At 36.8% G+C, this 18,450-nt stretch overlaps 1 protein-coding gene across 11 annotated transcripts in view; it reads left to right on the top strand.

Moving 5' to 3' along the window:
* The window catches only part of LOC116230059 (uncharacterized), a 317,299-nt gene that overhangs the window by 32,717 nt on the left and 266,132 nt on the right, over positions 1-18,450 (top strand). The gene's annotated exons all lie outside the window — the stretch shown is intronic.

The following is an 18,450-nucleotide window of genomic DNA, read 5'->3' on the forward strand; positions in this document are numbered from 1 at the left end:
CATCTGTCCCCCCGCCTCCAGGTTTATTCATTATAAATCAGTATTGCACATATTCCAGATTCTTGTTACCCCTTTTTTGTTATCTTACATACTTCATGGCTAGATGAAGATACAGATTCGAATTCCATCTGTCCTCTAAATTATACCTCTTGGTTTTAGGAGTTTACTTGGTAACAAATACCAGAAGGGCACAGAAAGCTTTTCCCAACATAATTATCTGGTGGGAGGAAAGAAACACTAGCAGCATTTCATCACCCACATTTTCTCCTCCTGTTGGGGATGGATGTACATGGCTATGCATGAACTGATGAGAGGTGCTAGAGCTGCCATGGTCTTGGGGATGACAATGTATGAGAACTCTAATAAATTTGGCAATGCCTATATCCTCAGAGTTTTTAAGGAAGAAAGCTTACGAATGGAAGACTAAATCTTCTGTAACAGTAGCTATCTCAATTGAGATATTATAACCTCACAGAAGGCAGCATTTGTATGGTTGTTTTCTGTGCTAAAAAAAATATTCCACTCTCACCTACAGTGAACTTTCCCAGGGCAAAAACAGAAGAGGATACGATGCTTTTATGCAAACAGCTCCAGTGGTGTCAGACTTTTTCAGACAACTACTTAATTACTGCTCACAAGGCTGTGATAGCACTGCTGAGACTCGCTGTTGATATGATGTCTGTTTTCAATCTTTCCTTACTATTCCCCTATTCTCCATCATTCCTCAATCATGCAGAAATATCAGAAGTAAGTTTTGTCAGTCAAATGAGAGTTTCTTTTCCCCTCTTGCACTGGCATACCAGATCCAGGAAAAGATTGTTCTTGAAGAAATTTTTGTTTTTAACATTCCCTGTTGTTAATTGTAAAAGAAGTACATACCATGAATCTTCTAATAATTATGCCCATAATTTGCAAATTGCATGAGTGCGTAGCTTTACTAAGCGGACAGTCAGGATGTTTTTCTACAATGTATGCTTTCCTGTATGATGGGGCAATCTCTCATGACTGGTCTGGTTGAAATTTTCTTCTAGCTTTTTTCTTTTTGTTTTTAAGCAGTTTCCTTCCTATTTTGTTTAGTATGGTTATAGAGACTATAGTGTATTAGAGCAAAAAAAAAAAAAAAAAAACAAAACAAAAAAAAAAAACCAAAAAAAAACTGTCAGTGAAACGTGTTTCCTGAGGCTGATATTGAATCATTCTGTGATCTGGAGTGTTCAACAGAAAATTGCCTGAAAAATCTCGGTAAAAAAAGAATTCTTGCATGAGCTTTTAGCTGAAATCATTGAACTCAATGGAATATCCTTGCGGGCTTCCACCTTGTGAACATGTGAACATGGAAATGAACTATAAAATATATCTGGTGGAATAGGAACCAGAATCAGGTTTTCAATGTCCCTTTTTTTTTTTTCTGCCAGTGGCAGTTTAAGAACAGAAAACCTCCCCAGTTTCTAATAAGAGCATTGGCATTAGTGTATGTGAAAAATATAGTAATCCTTTAAGAAAAATGACCTGTTCACCTGTCGTAGCATCTGACAAACTTCCTGAAGCGTGTTTTCCCTTTCTAAAACTATGAACTTGGGGTAAATGTCTCTTGAGAATTCTCATCCTTTGCAGCAGACAGAGACTTGATGTTTTCAATAAATCAAAAGCTTGGGATACGGCAAGCTTGCTTCTGATGGAATTGATCCTCCTCTACAATAAGCATAATATTGTGCCTGACCATAGCCTATCTGCAGTACTGTGCCTCTTAATGTATGGATGGGTTTTGAGCGAGAGAGCAGTGTTTAGCAGTTGAACCTTGAGTGTCTAATTTAATAATGTACTAAGGAAATGAATAGGCTTGTTCATAACTTTAAGACAGGTCTAATAAGTGCATTGTGCTCTGTGCAAAACTTAGCACCTTTCATCTGACTTAAGCTTTGCAGAAGCACTGAAATTACTGTTTTGAGGGCCGAAACAATTCAGCATTCCCTTTGTATGAGCAGTTGTGCTTAGGAAGAGTTTGAATGTCATGCTTTGAAGTCATTAATGATCTCATGAAAATTCATTTTTCACCGCTGAATGAGACTTAATGTCTGGTGTAGGGTTGTTTCCTTTGCTGACTGAAGAATATCTTCCATAACACTGTGACTTCTCCCTCCAGTTGTACTAGAACAGCTCTGTCCTTCAACTTGTACTGCTGAAGCCTTTTCTCAAGCCCCGGGAGGCAACTGACATTTACATTCGTCTCATGTCAAAGCTGGGTGTTTCAGTGACTGGGGACTACCAGTGAGTTGGAAGAGCTCTTTTCTGTCATGTCCTCAGCAGGACAGAGCCTCATTATTGCCCTATGATGATAAAGCAGATGCCCATGCTTACACTTCCAAGTGTTCTGGCACTGTCTTGCAGTGCTCCAGTTCATACTTGCCTCATTAACTTGAGAGTTAAATACCTTATTAATCTGTTGCTTTAATTATACAATCAGCGTAGGACCAAAGAAGTACAATGCATCTTATGCTGAACTTTGTAGTGCAGTTGACAGAGGACACAGACAAACATATCTAATGCAAACACGTAATAAACACGTATGTCTGTGGCTTATCACTGGTATTTTGTTGAAACGAGACAAAATACTAAATGGTCTAGTATTCCCCCCTTCTCCCCTCCCAGTTTGCTTTTAAATTTATTGAGACACTTTACTGTGTTTTCCTTAAGTGTTGCTCTCCAGACTGTTGTGCACTCACAAATGTTTTTTGATTGTAGGTCATGTTGAAAAGTCTTTTCTTTTTTGCACTAGCAAAGCTACTTTGAAACAAACCTTGAATCGAAGCAGGGGTAAGTTGTTGTGCATGCAGATAGGTGCAGCTTTGTCTCCTCAGTGCCACAAACGCATTCAGTGAGTAGCAATGACTGGGGATGCGCAGGAGTCTTCTCATTGCTTCCTTCTAGACAGCAGGAGGATTTGCAAATCATGACAAACTTGCAATGCAGCTGTGTTTCCTAGGCAGTAGAACTGAATAATCAGCCTTTAAAGTGTCTGGTTTTGTAAATCCTTTTAATATTGGATGATGAGCTTAAACTCTAACACGTATTAGTGCAGTTTGCTGCTTTGTTGGCTCATATAAGTGCTGTATGTTTCTTCTTGCCATCAGGATCAATTGCAACATGGAGAATACAAAATCAGAAGCTGAATTTTGTGCTTAGGCATGTTTTGCAAGATGCTGTATTATGGGGGCTGCTCTGAAGGTAATGCCTTCTATTTTATGATGTTGAACCACAACATCAGAGGCAGATGCTGGTGGTATGATGTTAGAGGTTGAACCATTCTGCCAGAATCCCGTTACGTGCTGTTGCTGTGTGAGAGATGGCAACAGAGGGACATTCTGACAAAGTGGTATCTGACAAGCAAGCATGTGTGTTGTAAAGGTGTGTCATTGAATCCATATAGAAAAATGACACCCACTGACATTCATCAATGCTTGCTGAACATTTATAGAGACCAAACAGTGGATGTGAGCACTGAGGCAGTGGGTGATGCATTTCAGCAGTGGTGACAGTGACAGTGGGTCATCTCTGCTGGTGCAGATTGTTATGAGCACAGCATGCAGGCTCATGTTCATCACTGGTGAAAATGCAAAGCCAGTGGTGGTGATCATGTTGAAGAATAGTGTTTTGTAGCTGAGAATTTGCTCTATCAAGTAGTGCTCTTGGGCTCTTTCTATCTGGTATAATTTCCACAGAAATAAATAGGAGGCATTATTTTCAGAGTGACCTGCAATTGCACTGGGGTAGACTTAGTGTTATTTCCTCCTTTCTAATTCTCTAAAGCCTTTTTCTTGAAATCACTTTGTTTCATTGTCTTTGGCTCAAATAATTTGTTTACAGGCTGGCACAATTTTCTTATTTCCTTTATTTCTTTCTACCCTTTATTCTGTGACACTGCTGTAGCACTGGAAGCATGCTGTGATGTTCTAACAATTTTGACTTTGTGGGTCTTTTTAAATTCAAGCATTTCTATTTATATTAAGCTTCTGCCAGGTCTTTTTACTGCCTACTATGTGCTTGAAGCAGCAAGCTTAAACCAAGACACCAAACAGAACTGCCAAGACAAACCGCATATGAACTGTAAACCATTATCTCTTCTATAACTCATGTGGATTCCCTCTCTGAGTAAATTGACTTGTGCTGCGTATGCAACATTTCTGTTTTATGGATATTTAACAAATAGTGAATATATCTACTGAGAAGATGTAAGCCAACCAGGCAATGTGTGGTGTCTCGGAAGCTGCTCTTGCAATTTGCATCCTGTTTCCACTGCCAGTTTTGTGGTGGAGGTTCTGCCAGGTTTTTGTTTCTGTTCTTCTCCCACTGTACCACTGCCTTTTAGAGAGTAGGCTGGAATTGAAGCGTGGAGTGCAAATACTGCTGTGGTAGTTCAAAGTTGTTTAATGTGGGAGAACTTCTGCACTGCATTCCTTTAAGTCCATTTATTCAATTTTTTTAATGAGAAATAATCTTTTTTAAATAGCATTTAAAATTTTAATTTTTTGTTTGAAAACATGCAACCATTTCTGCAGGCTGCTGAAGAGCTTTAAACTGCTAACCTGCTGTAGTGCAATTGAATTAGGGATTTTCTTTTTTTAAAGCCAATTCAAGTATTTTGCAGTGCATGTCAGCCGGATTGAAACCTCTGTTAATCCTGAGTAATTACTGCAACACTCTGAACAATTAGCTTCAAGCTTTCAGGTCAACAGAATAATTACATAAAAAGATGAACCTGTTCTATTCTAATTTCCATTTAAGTGGAAGAGTAAATTTGACTAAACAGATGCCATGGATTTTTCTTGGTTAAGAGATTTATGGCCTCATGTTTTCATGAATCATAGTTTCATGTGCACCTTTCCTTAAAAAAAAAAAATAATAATAATAATAATGCAGATGTTGATTAGTTGCAGAGGTTGGTCCTTTTTGCACCATCCTTACACTTCAGCAATTTATTACATAAAAAGAAAAATCACCATAAATGCAGAAAATATTAATCAGTCAGAATTCTATGGATATGGAATACAAAGAGCTTTCTTCTCTTCTGCAGCATTAGCTCTATGGCTGGTCAAATGAAATATTTTTATTAAGTCAGCTTAGGTTATTTTTCACACTGCAGCTGGGTGTTTGTGTTTCTTTGAAAAGCAAAGGTTGGGATTTATTTTTTTTATTTTCCTGCTTAATACCTTGGGAAAAGGCAGATTCTACTTCCCTTTTCTTCCTTTGAAATATATTTGTATTAGAGAGAGGAGGGACGTATTTTAAAATATGACTTACAAATGGCTGTGTTTCGGATAGTGTTGGCAAGTTTTATCTTACCTGCAGCTTTTGCTTAGGGAAACTCATCAGGCAAAGAACTGTTGCTATGAGCAAGCAGAATAGCGGATGTCTGTCTTGACTGTCTCCCCAGTGGTTCCAATATTGCTACAGAAGTGACTTCTAGGTAAATTAGGAAGAAAGTAGAAAGAAGTAAACTATGCTAAATTTATCAGTGAAGAGAATATAAGGTCTGTGTGTGTGTGTAAGTCTTCCTGTGGGTAGACATATTTTTCTACCACTGTTCTTCTCAATTTCCCTTAGGCTTAAGTTCCAACATGACTTGACAAATAAAAGACATTAGAAGTAATTTTAACGTAACTTTATCATAACATGTAACTAACCTTAAAACTCTTTTTCATATTTTGTATTTTTTTTAATGCTTTGGTTTTGTTATAGTACTAGTGTATTCCATCATACTTGTTTTGATTTGTCCAGTATTTAGGACTGTATCTGGATTCATAGTTTGAAAATGAAGACCAAGGATTTTGTTTGAACAACTGGCATCTGAGGGAGCTTTTTTTGCTTTATAGTTTTGTTATAGATGTTATTTTATGCAATGATATTACAGTAAATTATTTTATTATTCAGGTCTATGCATACTATCTCTTAAATCTGAATTATGCATAGTAATTTCATGCAAGCACTTGTGTTGTAAAAGATTTTATTCTTGAGCAGCCCTTGGGCTGTTGGAGTGCCAGGAAGATCAGTTTTTTCTGCTCTTAGCTTTATTCTTAGTCATAATTTTTTTCTTGTCTGCCTTCATTAATTTCAAGCTCCTTACCTTTCATTGAGAAATCATGCAGAATAAAATTGTAGTTCTGTAGTTTCGTGTAGTTGTGTTTTAAGTCGCTGGGAATTTTTTCCTTTTCTTTCTGCAGCCAAAATTCCTCCCTGGCAGACAGAGAGCATTTCTCATGGCACCAGTATCTCTCTGAGCTGTTGATGCTGGGAGAATAGCTGAGAGAATTTCTGGTGATTTTTCTTTAACCGCACTCAGCTCTTTGTTGTGCTTAGTCCATTGGAATTAAAAGCTAAAAAAAAAAAAAAATCTTAATCTGCAGGGAAGCGTCCTAAACCTTCCCAGTGACTGGCACATATGTGTAGAATGAGACAAGGCCTCATGTTCACCTCTTCAAATGTTCAACAGGAATCCTTCGGTTTGCCTTCACAGACCTTTTTATTCAGTGGTTTGGTATGTGTAGACTTCAGCTTTACACATTTTTAAACTTAGGAAAGGCATCTGTTTTAGTATATGCAGGTGATTTATTCTGGAAACACCTTTGTTTGGTCAGGTGCTGGTGCATTAATGAAATTAAAGCCTCTATTCATCTTGCCAGCCTTGTCTGAAACAATTTGAGATGCTTGACACAGTAGACTTCACATCTCTGCTAATCTAAAGAACAACTGTGTACTTAAAAAGCTGTTATCAAATAGAGTGCTTTGTTTATTTTAATGGGAAGGTGTGCTTATTTATAAAATGTTGTCTCTACAAGTAGCCAGTTTTGGGGGGCAGTTAGCGCCAGGTACATTAATGCTTAATGTCTTCCAAGTACAGCTAACCAAGAGGTCTTTGTGTTGATTTCAGCGCTGGTAAATCCTTTTCTATGTTTATTTGTATAAGACTATACACAGTTATTCTCAAGACTTAGCTTAGTTGCTTTCTCTGCATTGGACTTATCCTATACAGAGAATGAAAATATATTGCATTTAGAGAAGAATTTCCTTCTTAAGTGGTTGTCTAAGGGGTGCTAGCTGTTAATAAATGTATTGCTGTTAATAAAAAATATTGCTACTTCTACTGTAGTACTTCACCATTTTTTTTATTTATTTTGACTTCATGTAATCCTGGCTAGATACATACAAAAAATTTGAAGTGCATATAGACTTCCTTGAATGCTTTCCTCTGCCTACAGGTAGCTATTCAATATTGTTAGCCTATTTAAAATTTCCACTTATAAAACTACATAATGTGTTGCTGTGTTAATTCTTTCATATCTTAATAAAAATAACTGAAAGTTTGTGTTAAGAGATAAAGAGGAAAAATACTACCCTATGTATGTAGTTAGGGTTTACAATCATTATGAAGATAAAGCAAAATTTCTCCTGTATTCATAAATTCCTAGGCTGCCCACAGATATAAATTTAAGCAATCTGCACAGTGATTAGAAGCTTTTTTTCTTTGTTAGTCTTTTGGTAGTGTAAGCATTTCCTTCCCAGGTTGTTTGTCTAGCTTGTAACACAAATACTGTGCTATACAAACACTACATTAGTTCGTGTGGTTTCAGAATGACATTTTTGGGGGGCAGCAGCATAATTTATATTTTGAAAAGAGTGTAATTTCCAAAGCAGTCTTGGAAAAGGGTGTGACTTCTAAAATATACTCAGTACCAGCAAGTCTAATCTTTGACAGAACCAGTGTTTCTCTCTCCTGTCTTTCCTTCTCAGGCTGACTTGCTTCAGCCCCTGTTGCAGTCACATTTACACTGTTTCTGTGGCTGTGCCCTAAGAATCAGTTGGCTTAAAAAGAGAGCAAAAGCAAAGAACCTGTGGGGCTGGGATCTTCCTCTGTCACCTTCGATGCCAGTTCAAACAGTTTTTTTTGTCAGATAATAGACCAACAGGAGCCTTTCTTTACTAGTGTTGCTGGAATGTGACAGCTTTAACAGCACTAATTAATGGGCTCCTGTGAGTAGGTCAACTTTCACATTTTGATGTGTGCAGCCACAAAGGTGGAAGCAAAGGAAGTGTATGCTTGCTTTTAAGAAACCAAACCCCTTTATGGTAGTTAAGTGGAACAGGCTGTCTTATTCTTCCTTTCCTTTTTTTCTATGTTTGAGGGAAATCCCTTCTTACTTTACTATTTCTAATGAGGTTTGTGACTAGGACAGTTTTAGCAAGGATTATTCTATGCTACTGGAAGGAAAGCAGTCAGGGAAACTGTATTTGACCATCTGAATGCAAACGCAAACAAAATAAAATACCAGTTCCATTAAAATGCTGGATTTTCAGCCTCACTGGTGTTTCTCACAGAAACTCTGCTTTTTAATTTTTTTTTTTTTTAACATTATAGATGAGAACTAAAAACCTTTCTTCAGCTTTCTCGTGCCCCTTCCACTTGCAAGTTAACGCTTGTACCGCAAGCCCAGGCAGTCTGGTTGGTTTGCAGACTACAGTCACGCCTCGGATGAGCTCCTACCCATGTCAAAACCCAATGAAACAAAATCCTTCTTGAGAAGGAAGTTCCTTGCCAAGCTTCAACTTGCTTGGCTGAACTGACTGTGTGGTGTTAGATTGAGCCAGCGGCCAGAGCCTGGGAGTACTGGCATTACGTAGATGACTGTAGAAATACCACCACGGTTGCTAAGGAACAGATAATGGAACTGGTCTGCTCATTTTGAAGTGCTTACAGCCAGATCTGTTCAAAGACAGCAGCCTTTTGAAGCTAGTACTTCAAGTTGCATTGCAAAGGTGTGCAACTGGAAATGCATGTGTCTAGAATTTCTTGTGCCTCTTTTGTCTTGGCACAAAAGTTTGTGGTGTTGTCTAGGGTAAATGTGGAGATTGATCCTTTGACTAAAGTGAGGGATGGCTGGAAGACGAGCAGGGACAATGCTATGTTAAACTTCAAACTGTGTGATCCATAATAATTATGAAAAATGTTGAAATGCAATGGTAAGCAATAACAGGGGGGAAAAAAGAACCCTGAAACCTACTTTGATTTTAAAATGCAAACTGTGTTTTGGTGATCCTGTCTGTTTCTTAGGCATAAGTAGTGCATTAGCACCAGCTAGTTATTTCTACAGAATTGATCTGACTAGGTTCAGGCATGCAGTTAGTTGCAGTCAAATCAGGAAAAGCAATCAAAATAAAGATTGCACATCTTACTGTTGTTTCTTTTGTAGATTATGGGAAGAAACATAACATCTGATGTGACTAACTTTTTTCCCCGTCAGTAAGCTTTTGTCTCTCCATTAGTGCTGTGAGTTCATGGTGAACATGATGCAGCTGGAATGTCTTTTATTGGAATACCTTTTACCACAGTCCCTACAGGCCAATTTTCTCTAGCATTAAGCCATGGCTTTCCTGAATTTTTCCCCTCTTCATATAACTTAAGGCAAGAAGGAGTCTTGTGGTGCTATCAGTCTGGGTTCAAGGGGCTGTTTATCAAGTGATGTACTGTGACTACTGCATAAGGAAGTCAGTCTGTGTGTTAGAATAATATGAAAGCTGATTTCATTAGCCTTAAGGGCTAGCTGCATAGTGGATCATTGGGTGGAGAACTGATCACAATCTAACAAAGCTGTCTGTGGGATCACTTGATAAAAGGGAACAAAGGCTGGAGATTGTGATTTGGGCTGGTGGTATTTTCAGAAAAAAAGGCCCAGAAGCTATGCAGAAAAAGAGAGTGTGATGAAAATTAGGTAAAGTTGCTCTGTGCAGTAAGGTATTTTGATATTTGGTCAATTCCATTCACTGAGAGAACTGTTTAACAAAAGTAGAGAAGAAAACAGTATAAGCTGTGTTTAAAAAATCTTCTACTTAAGAGGAGTCACTCTGAGTCTGCTGAGGGGATCTTGGCTATGGAGACGCTGGATTATTTTGGTAAAGGGAAATCTTCTGAGTTTTGAGACCCAAGCCCCTAAATAGAATTGTCTGTCTCTTTGAGTTGCATTTTCTGATGTCGTTATTCTTCTAATGCAAGGAAACAGATGAAGCAGCCTGATTAGTAGGACCAATATTCTGAAAATTTGTACCTACAAAAAACCATGCATTTCCTCTGGAATCAGACCTGTATACAGCAATTTAGCAAAACAAATGTGTGGATCAATTCTGTCAACTATCTCAACTAAATATGAAATGAAAAGTTACATAGAGTTGATGACAATTATCCTTCAAGACAGCAATTTTTCACAAAAGATTGCGTTTATATGTATAGCCTTATTTAGTCGAAATTAACAGCTTTTTTCTTTAATGAATTAGTTATTTCAAATACAGTGGAGTTATTTGTAGTTTCAAAATATTCAGTAGGGTTCATTAGTGGATGTCTCATACAATTGTGACTGTATGCCCTTGGTATTTTTCAGATGAATGTAAGGAAAGAAAAAAGCACTACAGATAAAAAGTGTAATTTGTAGCTTTCATTTGAAAGTATTAATAAATGGCATCCTGTAGAAAGTATGAAGTGGGAACAGCAGCTGGTTTCACGGACAATATGAAAATGGTAATTTTCTATTTCTAGTTGGAGCTGTCACCCCAGTAATTTTTAACTCTATTGTAGTGAGTGAATGTAGAAAACACAGAATGGGTATATATATTATTTTAATTGCATGTAACTTCAGTTCCTGGTCATAGGCAAGTAATGAAGCTCCAACTACTATCAAACAGAGATCAATCTCTTATTCTGTCGCTGTATCTATCTATGTTTGGTTGCTGTTTGTTGTCCTATGAAGTATCGTAGTGAAATGAGAACAGGAAAATACTCAAATTCTGTTTAAAAAATAATTTACAATAGAGGTGGTATGACTGAACAGTTATTTATTTGGAAATGGAAACAAAATCCACAATACCTATAGATCTAAATCTGTTTTTTTACTTATATGTGAAATGAAACACTTGTACACTTTTTTTTTGGTTCTAACAACAATCAGACACTTTCCCACATATTCATTCTCATGCTATTGCTGGCTAAGCGAAGATTTAACTATTAGTCAAAGAATAAATAAATCAATCACTAGGAGGAGTTCTCATCTTTGGAAAAGATGAGCTCTGTAGCTTGTTGGTAAAGGTACTTGTCAAGTTCCATTATTCTTCTTCATTAGGGAAGGTCCCAGAGCTGATCTCATCAAACAAGTGTCCAAACCCCCATGACTGACACAGTAACAGACAACAACAGAAGACGTTACTTTTTTTTTCAGTGGAAAAGCATGACTAACGTCTTGGCCTGTTACAGGAAAAAAGTGGATTTAATTTCCTAATGAAAATCAATTCGTTATTCTTGTTTTTTTTTTTTTTTTTTTTAGGTTTTCAGTATTGCAAACATGACTCTTGCAGTTAAACAGCAATTAGGCAGATGAGCTGTGAAGAAAGCAAGAACATAACCCGAGCTTTAAAAGCAACATTAGAAATGTCAAATGTAAATAACAATCTGAGTAGAAATGTTAAATGCGTCAGTATTTTTTTTATGAAAGCTCCAATATCATTAACAGATAGCTGGAAACTTATGTCTGTCTTTTCTCCTAAGCAGCGCTGATACATTACAGCATCCAGGGAAAGAAAATTTAGGAATGGATTTTACTGTGAACAGGTTTCTTCTTTTATTTTTGTCACATCCTGACTCTCTCAAGTTATCTCATAGCATGTCCTCAAGGCTTTGCTGGAGAAAGTGAGAGAGGCAGAGCACTCAATTTGAGAGACAGAAATGTCTTGATTACTGCCAGTGCTGGATGTTGAACTGTGCTTTAAGCTTCCTATATTTTTATAGCCGTACAGAGAGTGGCACTTGGCTTCACATCAGAGATTTGTGGGTTAATTCCACAGGATTCTACTGTGTTAATACTGCAATTGAGTGATACTGAGATTGAGTTGCAGCCATCTGTTTTAGGCAGAAACAAACCCCAAAACGTGTAGTTCCACATCACACAATATTTTAGAAATCAAGTACTCTAGTGTTCCTGAGATACAGAATGGAAATAAGCTACCAAACTGCTTAAACAAATTGAGAGGTACCAGTGTGTTGCAAAACTGACACTGGAAGCCACTAAAGATAAGTAGGAAAGGAAAAAAAGATAAGGATGAATTTTAAGGAAGGACCAAAACTAGTATTAAAGGAAGCGTATATTTTCTTTACAGGAATATCTCTAGAGGCTTACTCAGCTGAAAAATGGAGTGCTAAATGATCTTACTGGGACTAATGTTAAGGTAGTCTTGTGTTGTAATTTAGTGTACCATGGCACTACTTTTAACTGCTAAATTCCTCTTGAGTGTCCTTTAAGAAATCATGGAGGCAGAAGAATAATTTTGGTTCTTAAAAAAAAATGTTAAATGAAGCATTACATTTTGTGTTCATTAGCAGGAGAAAAAAATTACAAAATTAATGCTCATGCTGAGAATGATTCAGATATCCGTGTTCTATGTTTATGTATTTAATGGAATAGAACAGTTCAATTGGAAGGGACCAACAAAGATCACGTAGTCCAACAGCGAGTACTGATGTGGTCAGGCAACCAAAGCTTAAGGCATATTACTGAAGGTGTTATCTAAATGCCTCATTAGCACTGACGGACATGGGGCAGCAACTACCTCACTAGGAAGCCCATTCCAGTTGCTGTCCACCTTCACGGTGAAGAAATGTTCAGCTTGACACTTCCCTGGTGCAGTTTTGTGCTGTTTCCATCATGACATTCTTTTCCAAGAGCAAGGCTGGCACCTCCTACTGCTACCTCTCCTTAGGGAGCAGCAGAGAGCAGTGAGATTGCCTCTTGGCTTCTTGCTCTCCAAATTGGATAAAACAAAGTGGCCTCAGTCTCTCCTCGCAGAACATGCCCCTTTTTACGCTTGCTCTATACGCTTGTACATGAAATTTCATCCATCATGCTGTGCAAGCCCTGTCCTGAAGTACTCTACAAAGCCAAGCTTAATTTTAGTTATAAAGCTTGGTTCCAATTTTTTTGTGAATCATGAATATTGTCTGTGTTGTACAGGTGAAAAAGTTTGAGCAATAGAAAAAATGTCCTTGAGATCAAGCAATTAGAACTGAGACAGCAGCTTGGCCCTTGTATTGCTTATTTGTGCTGCTGTACTGAGAAAAAGGGAACATAAAGAAAACAGAAGATACTTTATTTTAGATAGATAACTCAGACAGGGACATGTACCGTGCAAAATATAACAGGAATCATGAGCAGGCCAACACTTCTTGTTATCAGAGTTAGGTAGATATGTCTTTTTTCTTAAGGAGGCAGTTTATTACTGATATATCTTTTTTTCCCCTGAGGTTGACAGGAAATTTCTACCATGCAGGGTGAGGAAAAAAATCTCAGTTCATGATCAGAAACTTCTTTCCCTGCCTTCTACTGTTTTTCCTCATGAATCCAGTGCCAAAAGAATGGTGGCCAGGTCAAGAAAATCAAGAGAACTGTCTTGTCCTATAAAATAGTCTTTCTTGGACTCTGTGCTTTGGAAAATGCTATTCCATACTTGTCTCCAAATAAGTTCAATTTGGCTTTAATTAAGATTATATTCAAGCTCTTTGGTAGACCTTCACTGTTACAATGGAAATTTTTAGCAGTCATTTTAAAGCAGTTCTGGGTTTGTTTTAGTTTCAGAGAATTTCTTATGATACAGTTAGGCTCCTCGGGTCTAACTTACATCCATCAATTAGTTGTATAATCAAATCCAGGAAGTACTTATTTCTGCACTGTATCATCAAGGAAAATTGTAATGGGACATATTTCACCTGCCTTTCCATTTACTGGCAGCTGGAACAACATGCTGGAGGTCTGAACAAAGCATTCCTTCTGGGATAGAGCTTCTGGAGCTCATGGTACTTCACAAGTAGCTGTTTGTTGTCAAAGCAAAGAAGTGAGAAATGGGAGTACTCCTAATGGTGGATCAACCGGTCCATAACTAGTGGGCCAGTCTGTTGTAGTGGCGGGGAATTTTTCAAGGTTTTTTGTTTTCTTAATTCATTCAAAAAGTAACAAGAAGTAATAAGGAGTAGGATAAGGATACAGGCTTAGAACCAGGTGTGGCATGCTCAGATTTTCATTTGGTTCATTTGTTTGATTTGAACTTATACTAAAGCATTTATAATTGCTCTATACTGTAAAAGTATTTTTCTGTAATGAACTCAGCTGTCAGAAACAGTTGCACATATCAGAAATGTTTATGATATTCAGATGAATGTCATACAGGATGAAAACACTGTTTCTGACTTTCTCTACGCTGTAGTTAAATCCCCTAAAGCAATCAGTTACTGCCAAAGGAACAGGAACACAAATGCCGTCTCTTAAAGAATTGCCAGTGGAAATACGGATGACATACTGAAGAACTACTCTCCAGAAGTTTCATTAGAGGGCAAAGGAGTGTGATAAAGTCTTTTGGCTGTATCTAGACTATCTTGATGTTGATGTAATTTGCCAATTATATTGTTCCAGAGATTAAGTGAAGTTTTGTTTATGGCAGCTGGTCAGTCTGGCGGTGAGTGATTATTATTATTTTTTTGCAAGATTATTTTTAAATCTCATAATCTACAGAACTATTTCTGTGCTACAGTTGTTTATTGCTTGCTGTTGGCTTTATTTGTTTTCACAAGGGACTGGCTTTCAAAGTTTGCCTTTTTTTTTATCATGAGTGTATTCAACTTCAGTTCTGTCCTTTTTAAAAAAAAAAAAAAAAAAAAAAAGAGTTTCGAGGTACCACATCTGGAGGGCTTTTACCCAGAGGTTCAGAGGTGATGATGATGTTCTGTGAGTTGGGCCAGTGCTAAAAGACAGAGTTCTCTGAATTCAGAAACTGGGCAGAAATGTTGAACAGGAAATTGTGAGATTAAATGTAAATTATCAGTAAATCATTCTACTGATTTTTGAAATCCTCTTGTTAGAGGAAATGCCACTTATCAGAAGTGGGGTGTAGTGTATGGAATTCAAACCTGTGGTGTTTCTTTCTAGCATAAGCCAAATAACTATATTAAAAAAAAAAAAACAAAAAACAAAAAACAAAAAACAAAAAACCTGGCCCAGCTCATTAACTGTCATGATTGGCAAGCTTTGGCCTTCCAAGAAGAAACTGTTAAGTGAAAAGCTGTTCAGGTATTATGTGTGATTGCATAAAGCCAATGTTAGCTTTTTTTACTTTATTTCAAGTTATTTTTCTGATTTTACTTTTTAATCCCAAATTTTTCTAAGGTTAAAATTCTATTTTAGATGTGGTTAGTATCTTGATGCAGCAATGATATCTTCATTTTCATCACTTAAAAATCTACAATTTTCTAACTGAAGACAAAATAAGCCAACTTAGGTATGGGTAAGAAATGAGAAATTCTGGCAATGGTTCAGATGCTTTGCCAAGTGGCCTAGCTTAAAAAATATAGTTTTATTGCCAAGGAAAAAGCAGCTCACTTATGAAAATGAAATGAAAAGGTATTTAAAAATGCAAGTATTAAATTGCGTGCCAAATACCGTTTTGGCCAGCATGTAAATAACATGCTGAAATCTGGTTGGAAACAAGCTTTGGTCTTTCGGTGCTGTCATTTGCTACCTTGATCATAAATTGTATGCTTTGAATTTCTTTTTTTCCTACTTGCTCCATTCCTCTTGTCTGATGAAGCACTCATCCCGTTTTCCTCCCCCAAAAGACAAATTGTGTATATCTTTATTAATTTCATATTTGTATTTGGAAAGTCAAATTTGCCTTTATGTTAAATCCAGAAGGAGGAAACTGAGATGAAAAAAAATTAACTCTGAATTTATTTATATTTCTCTATAGATTTTTTTTTTTTAAAGACTGATCTTAAGACTGAAGAGTATTTCTAGCAATTAGCAATAAAGAAATATGAATTGTTTTAGGGTCAAATTAATTTTGTAGCTTGCATTCTCACTTGGCTACCTAGATCCTGATTTTCCAAGAGCAGAGCTGAAAAGCTGATTTTAAAAGTTCTGAAATTATGAGTTGTAATAGTCCACACATATGAAGTTGTAGGGTAGGGCTTTTATTGACTTAAGTCATGAAAGGAATTGACTTTAAGAAAACCACAAATGTGCAGATTCAGGTATTTGGAGATAATACTTTCATTGAGAACTTCTCTAAATTATACGGGGGGAAAAATAAAATCTTTTGTTTAAAATACTGTAATTTATCTCTAGTGAGAGCTGAATAGAGCAGTCATGTAAATCCATCTAACTACATAGCTGGGCACCAATGTATCCATTAGTGTGCATAAAAAGTGATGTTTTTTTTCCTGAAATCAAGTACTTCCATGTGTTTGCATGTAGGATGAAATGCAAACTAACAGTGCATTACTGCATCGTTATGCCTCAGGTGAAAAGCAGTGATATGGTGTATAGTGATTAAAAAAAACTTTATTTGGAGAAGAAAAATAGGAAATTGTTACCTGTGCATCCACTAGAAATATACATATATATATATATATGTTTAGTAACTGAAAAAATTAAGTCTGAGTGCAATTGGATAGTTGGATAGTAAAAGTTGATGTTGAATTAGAATATTTAAGTTGTTCCCCACCCCCATGGAAATGGATATGCCATAAAAATAAAAAAAATCATGTGAAACAAAATATTTTTATGTGGTGTGAGGTGTTTAAAATCAAGAGCTTGTGAGTTAGAAATCTTGTGGAAGAGAGCACCAGATGAGCTGATTGGTGAGATGGTGTCTCCACTGTGGTGTGAAATACAGGGAAGAAAGTTACTGCAAAATCACCTTCAAGAAAATGTAAGATGGCATTATACAGGAAGATGCCTCCACGGGTTGAAGATATTTGGAAGATATTTATCAATAGTGATTTTTTTCTCAGCCAGAAACTAGAAGAAGACTGCTCAATATTCAAGCAATGAAATCCCCAAATGGCAATCTCAGTATTGTAGTAAAAGTAAGAAACCTAGATGGCTTGAAATGGTGTTGAAATAAAGGTTATAAGACAGAATTGTCATTCATAGGATAGTAGAAGGGATCTCAACGACCATCTTAGTTCCAGGTCCTTCTCTGCAGGGCTGCTCTCAGTGAGTTATCACAGTCTGTATGCCTATCTGGGATTGCCTTGACCCAAGTGCAACACCTTGCACTTGGCCTTGTTAAACTTCATTATATTCACATGGGTACTTTTCAAGCTTGTCTGTGTCCTTTTAGATGGAATCCCTTTTCTCTGTTATATCAACTGCACCACTCCAGTTAGTGTCATAAACAAACTTGCTTAGGGTGCGCTCTCTCCCACTATCCAGACTGTTGGTTGAGGTGTTGAAAAACAGCAGTCCCAAGATGGATCCCTAGTTTTATCTTTTGAATACAAAAAGTAAGAATAGTTTAAAAATATATAGTTACTTTCCATTAAAAAAAAAAAAAAATCTCTTCAAAATCTATCTCCTTAACAACTTAGAAGTTAATAGGAGTTTTTATTAAATTGAGTCATCATTTGTTATTGAGTTATCTTCTTTGTCTGTCATTAGACCACAGAGAGACTGTGTTTTGTTCAGTCTTAATCCCTGTGGGCAATGCAAAATGAGAAATAGAATGACTGGGGTTTTTTTTCGGTTATTGTTATAACCAAGTTGTTTATTGAGAAAATGAAGACTTATCTTTAAAAATGCTTTCAATGGGAGAAATTAAAGTAAGCATAGCTAGATCTATGATATTAATGCAATTCACGTATAATTCAGTAATTCTTGAGAAACAGCTCTGTATCAGTGCTAGTGCTGTTTTGTATGAAGAGGTAACTTGAAGTTTGAAATTAGTGTCTCAAAACTCACTTACTTGATAAAAAATTTAAGAAAGTTAAATTGAACTTTGTTGTGGTGAAGTCCAACAGTGCTAATATCATTTATTTCATGCAAATCTTTTTCATCAGATTTTTAAGAATTTCTGATAATGATTTTGGGGGTCTGTAAAAACAGCTAACCACAATTTGCTTATACAAGTGTTTTTGCTTAATGCCTAATGCCTCTAGAAAACATGAAATTTTTCTGAAATAGAGCATTTGGTTTACCCAGAAATATATATGACCTAAGTTATGGGTAATACTGCAAACCCCATTAACTGATCACCCACGTGGAAATGTATGCTTAAGAAGAAGAAGTGAGCTGTGGACAGAGAGCTGCAGTTTGGAGAGTTTTCAAAGGCAAATGTCAGAGTCTGGAGCAGCTCTGGAGCAGCAAAGGTGCCCAGCCATTTTTGTTAATTGTATGGTGCAGCAGTGTGCACTGTGATACATTCCTGCTGCGCTACACTTGATGTGCCTATGCAGCTTGATTTGTCCATCAAAAGCCAAACATTTGTTGTTGTGCGGTTTCTCTGTGTGCTTTCATTTGCTTATGGCTAAATCCTGTCTTGTGCATGAGACCTGGTTATACACCATCTGCAGAGAATTTTACAGGTGTTTAACTG

This window comes from Phasianus colchicus, chromosome 2 (assembly GCF_987193195.1).
Source record: "Phasianus colchicus chromosome 2, bPhaCol1.hap1.1, whole genome shotgun sequence".
Taxonomy (NCBI): Eukaryota; Metazoa; Chordata; class Aves; order Galliformes; family Phasianidae; genus Phasianus; species Phasianus colchicus.